We start from the raw sequence: 5,991 nt of genomic DNA on the forward strand, positions 1-5,991 counted from the left end.
GAGTTGAATAGAGGATTTTTCTGTTTTGTCTAGACATAAAATCTATGCCTAGACTTAGAACAATTTAGAAGAATAGGTGAAAAATATTGCTATATCTAAATAATTCGTCCCAGTTGTAGGAGATCTTGAGACAAAAGTATTTTCAAGGAATGTTGATATTTCAAAGATGCAAATGAGACTTCTATATTTTGGATTCTATGATTTCTTAATACTGACTCCATTTTGAAGATATAAAATTTTAAAGGGTGTTGACAATTTAAATATTTCTTAATGTGGTTCCTATTACATTGTTTAAAGAGCTGTGGAAATGAAAAAAAAAAAGATTACAGACTGGAAGCATGCTAAAGCTTTGTGGAAAATCTGGTGTTTCAAAGGCAGGTGATAAAAAGAATCAAGAAAAAATATCTTGAGACACAAAACAAGAGAACCCATTGGAGAAAGGGATTTTTATGACAATTTGAAGGTTCCACAGCCTGTTGACCTATACAGCTGTCATTCAAGATAAAGTGTTTGGTGTGTTGCTACATGCAGAGAGGCGCTCGGTAAAAACTGTTGCTGGTGATAAAAAGTTTATTATGGAGAAAAAAGGAATTTTGTGGATGAAGGAAAGGAAATTTGTAAGACAACACATCCAAATGTCTTAAATGACCTTAGAATATTTTTAAAAATATAGATAACTGGGAACTTCCTTGGTGGTCCAGTGGTTAGGACTCTATGCTCCCAATGCAGGGGGCACAGGTTTGATACCTGTTCAAGGAACTAAGATCCTGCATGCCTCATAGGATGTACCACCAAAAAAGAGTAAAGTTAACTGAGTCTTGTAATAATGTATAATGTAAAATAATCTGAAAAAGAAAAAAAATGTATGTATAACTGTATTACTCTGCACTATACCTGAAACATTGTAAATCAACTACAATACAAAATTTTAAAAAGGTATATAGATAACTGAGTAAACTATTTTCTTCAAGTATACAATAAGGATTTGAAGTGATTATCTGAGCAAATAAATTCATTCTACCCTAAAACATTTCAGGTAGAAATAAAAATTGAATTTCCATAGCCTTCTGTGCTGTGCTTAGTCACTTAGTCGTTTCCAACTCTTTGCAACCCCATGGACTGCAGTCCACCCGGCTCCTCTGTCTGTGGGGATTCTCCAGGCAAGAACACTGGAATGGGTTGCCATGCTCTCCTCCAGGGGATCTTCCCAACTCAGGGATTGAACCCAGGTCTCCTGCGTTGCAAGTGAATTCTTTACCAGGCTGAGTCACCAGGGAAGCCCAAGATTACTGGAGTGAGTAGCCTATCCCTCTTCAGGGGATCTACCCGACCCAGGAATTGAACTGGGGTCTCCCGCATTGCAGGCAAATTCTTTACCAGATGAGCTACCAGGGAACCCCCAGTAGCCTTCTATTGACATACAATGTTCAGTGATTCATCTAATCTGGTAAAAGCCTGTGTTATAGATAATTGTTCAGATTACGTATTAAATATTTACTGTGATTTCTGAAGTTCACATGTTGACAAGCTTTGTTTTTTTTAGTTTTTAAGGTGGACCATTTTTAAAGCTTTAAGTGAATTTGTTACAATATTGTTTCTGTTTGACATTTTTGGTTTTTTGGCTGCAAGGCATGTGGAAATCCTAGCTCCCCAACCAGGGATAGAATCTGCACCCCCTGCATTGTCTTAACCACTGGACCACCAAGGAAGTCACCATTGACTCTTCTTTTTTTTTTACAGGTTCCCTTTAAAAATTTTTTTACTTTATTTATTTATTGCTATGCTGGGTCTTTGTTGCTGTGAGGGCTTTTCTCTAGTTGAGGAGAGGGGGTGGGGGCAAGGAGGGACTACTCTCCATGTGAGGAGCTCAGCCTTGTGTTTACAGTGGTTTGTCTTGTTGCAGAGCATGGGCTGTAAGGGGTGTGGGCTTTAGTAGTTGTGGCCCCAGAGCTCTAGCGCACAGGCCCAGTAGTTGTGTATGGTCTTAGTTGCTCTGGGGTTTGTGGGATCTTCCCAGACCAAAAATAGAACCAGTGTCTCCTGCATGGCAGGGGGATTCCTTACCACTAAGCCAGGAGGAAAGCCCCCCCACCCTCCACTGATTATTCTTAAATGAATGTTTTCAAGTTAGATTCCTCTACTAGGATTCCTTTCTTCTAGGGAATATCTCTTTTATTCCAATATTTACACAAAGATAATGCCTGGCTGTTTTTTTAAGTGAACAAAGTTTGTTGGAGGGGAGTCCAGAATTAGAAAAACAAAGACAATTTGAAATACATACTCTTTCATTTGAGGATTTTTCGCTGGATTTGCTTTGCTGCCAGGTTCCAGTTGGCCGATCTTTCTTACCCTGTTTTGCCTCCATGATTTTGTTTGGGGTAAAGGAATGGAGAAGACAGTTGACCCTGAGCTGTATCTGAAGTTGGCCGTGGGGTGATGGGGGAACGGAGTGTCCTCTCCTGCTCAGGGAAGCTGCCTTTCATTCACCACGGGACATGGAGCCTCCGGGCACATCCTACATGGGGCTGTTGTAATTCTCAGCGAGGTCAGAAGATTTCCTTTCCCTCAGGGTTCACAGTCATTTGCAATCTCCCAATCTTTCCACTACCCGTTAGACAAACTCCCTGCCGTAAACTGGACAGAACTTCAAAAGACAAAGTTCGCCCCCACACGTGGTGGTGCTAGGATGACAGAACTCCCTTCTGTAGGGAAGGGGGGGAAGGGAAACCTGCCATGGGCTGGGACTCAGGTGCCCTGCAATGTGCAGACTCTCTCAGTGACCGTTCTCACCCCAGAAGGTAGACATGTGCCTTTCTCCTTACAGAGAAAGAAGGCAGCCAGGGAAACCCAGCACAGACTCACAGGGTGAGGAGGAACATCACATAGCAGGAACTCCAAAAAACACAAAAAACAAACTTGTGGTTTTAGACCTTGTAGAAGTGAAAGGAGAAAAAGAGGTAAGAAGGGAGAGGACTCATGCTTCCATGGAGAAAAGCAGTCCTAGCAGAGGTGAGGCTGGGAAGTCAGTCAGTAGTAACTTGATTCCCCTAGCAATGACTGAATTAAAAAACAAATATCTCAGGGGCCCCCTTTTGTTGCCAGACAATGGTTTAGGAGCCAAAACTCCATTAGTGAAAGACCAAGTCTCTCCTATCATGGAATTTATGAATAAATTGAGTAAAGAAGATGTGGCATATATATACAATGGAATAAAAGAATGAAATAATGCCATTTGCAGCAACAACGATGGACCTAGAGGTTGTCATACTAAACAAAGTAAGCCAGAAAGAGAAAGACAAATACCAAACGTTGTCACTTGTATGTGGAACCTAAAATATGACACAAAGGAACTTATCTATGAAACAGAAACAGACTCACAGACAGAGAGAACAGACCTGTGGTTGCCAAGGGGAAGGGAGTTGGGAGAGGGATGGAGTGGGAGGTTGAGGCTAGCAGATATAAGCTATTATGTACAGGGTGGATAAACAACAAGGTCCTGCTGCATAGCACAGGGAAGTATATTCAATATTCTGTGATAAGCCATAATGGAAAAGAATAGGAAAAAGAATGTGTATATATATGTATAAGAATGTATATATATGTATACATATGAGTCATTTTTCTGTAGAGTAGAAATTAACATTGCAAATGTAATATTCCAGTACTAGAGATAGATAGGAGAAGGCAATGGCACCCCACTCCAGTACCCTTGCCTGGAAAATCCCATGGACGGAGGAGCCTGGTAGGCTGCAGTCCATGGGGTCGCTAAGAGTCGGACACGACTGAGCAACTTCACTTTCACTTTTCACTTTCATGCATTGGAGAAGGAAATGGCAGCCCACTCCAGTGTTTTTGCCTGGAGAATCCCAGGGACGGTGGAGCCTGATGGGCTGCCGTCTATGGGGTCGCACAGAGTCGGACACGACTGAAGCGACTTAGCAGCAGCAGCAGCAGAGATAGATAATTGGAGAAGGCAATGGCACCCCACTCCAGTACTCTTGCCTGGAAAATCCCATGGACGGAGGAGCCCAGTAGGCTGCAGTCCATGGGGTGGCTAAGCTTCGGACATGACTGAGCGACTTCACTTTCACTTTTCACTTTCATGCATTGGAGAAGGAAATGACAACCCACTCCAGTGTTCTTGCCTGGAGAATCCCAGGGATGGGGGAGCCTGATGGGCTTCTGTCTATGGGGTCGCACAGAGTTGGAAACGACTGAAGTAACTTAGCAGCAGCAGAGATAGATAATAACCAGGTATCTCATTAAACAAATAAATAGACCATGTAAGTTCAACTGGTAATAGGTGCTGGGAAGTAAAACAAACCAGGGACTAAAGAGTACTGTGTTTGTGCTTAACTGATAAGGAATCAGGGAAGGCTTCTAGGAGGAGGTGGTATTTCAACAGAGCACTTGGAATGAGGAGTGAACAAGTCATGTGTGTGATTTATTACTAAAACTAGGGAGTTCTTTTCTTTCCCTCCAGATGAGGAGTGAGGTTGTCCCCAGAAGTGGGACCACAGCCCCATTTCTGGAATCACAAAGAGACCAGGGAATTAGAGATCTTCTGTAGCCATGAGGATGGAGGGGACTAATGTCAGAGTTGTGGCTGGGCTACTGGATCTGAGAAGGGGTAAAGGGGTGGCAATACCCCCAGTTACTGTGAAGCTGTGACCCAGATTTCAAGCTGGGGTGACAGGGGGTGGAGGAAAAGGTCTGGTTGGCTCTGGAGGGATAGGACATGAATTCCAGCACAGTCACTCATCAACTGGCTGACCTGGGCAAGGTATTTGACATCTCTGTGCATCCGTTTATTTATCTGGACAATGGGGTTTGAATGGTCCTTCTGTCATAGGGTTATGGCTTAGATTAACTGAGCTAATATGTATGTAGCATCCTTAGGATAGTGCCTGGCACATAATAAATTCTATACATATGTGGCTTTTTTTTTTAATTGGAGTATAATTGCTTTACAATGTTGTGTTAGTTTGTGCTATACAACGAAGTGGGTTGGCTCTATGTACATATATATCCACTCCCTCTTAAGCCTCCCTCCTCCCATTCCACCTCTCTAGGTCATCACAGAGCATTTAGCTGAGCTTCCTGTGCTATACAGCTGCTTCCCACTAGTTATCTGTTTTATACAGGGTAGTGTATATATGTCAAACCTAATCTCACAATCATCCCACCTCTCTTTCCCCCAGCCCCACTCCCACTCCATATACACATGTCTGTTCTCTACATCTGTATCTCTATTCCTGCTCTGGGAATTAGTTCACCTGTACCATTTTTCTATGTTCCACATATAAGCGATAATTTATGATATTTGTTTTCTCTTTCTTACTTCACTCTGTATGACAGTCTCTCGTTCCATCCAAGTCTCTACAGATGACCCAATTTCCTTCCTTTTTATGCGGCCCCATGGGATGTAGCCCACCAGGCTCCTCTATCCATGGAATTTTCCAGGCAAGAATACTGGAGTGGGTAATCCTTCCCTTCACTAGGGGATCTCCTCAACCCAGGGACTGAACCCAGATCTCCTGGATTGCAGATGGGTTCTTCACCATCTGAGCCACCAGGGAAGCCCCCCAAATATGGAATGCTTCATGAATTTGCATGTCATCCTTGCTCAAGGGCCATGCTAGTCTTCTCTGCTGCTGCTGCTGCTAAGTCGCTTCAGTCGTGTCTGACTCTGTGCGATCCCATAGACAGCAGCCTACCAGGCTCCTCCGTCCCTGGGATTCCCCAGACAAGAACACTGGAGTGGGTCGCCATTTCCTTCTCCAATGCATGAAAGTGAAAAGTGAAAGTGAAGTTGCTCAGTCGTGTCCGACTCTTCCCCACCTCATGGACTGCAGCCTACCAGGCTCCTCCCTCCATGGGATTTTCCAGGCAAGAGTACTGGAGTGGGTTGCCATTGCCTTATCCGCTAGTCTTCTCTATAATGTTCCAATTTGTGTGCTGCCAAAGTGAGCACTTTTAATGGCTGAGTAG

General features: G+C 43.4%; 1 pseudogene; it reads right to left on the reverse strand.

Moving 5' to 3' along the window:
• Positions 1-5,585: 5,585 nt before the first annotated feature.
• Positions 5,586-5,654, reverse strand: LOC129626333 (uncharacterized; annotated as a pseudogene).
• Positions 5,655-5,991: the final 337 nt, after the last annotated feature.

The sequence above is a fragment of the Bubalus kerabau genome, chromosome 13 (genome assembly GCF_029407905.1).
Source record: "Bubalus kerabau isolate K-KA32 ecotype Philippines breed swamp buffalo chromosome 13, PCC_UOA_SB_1v2, whole genome shotgun sequence".
NCBI classification, from domain to species: Eukaryota; Metazoa; Chordata; class Mammalia; order Artiodactyla; family Bovidae; genus Bubalus; species Bubalus kerabau.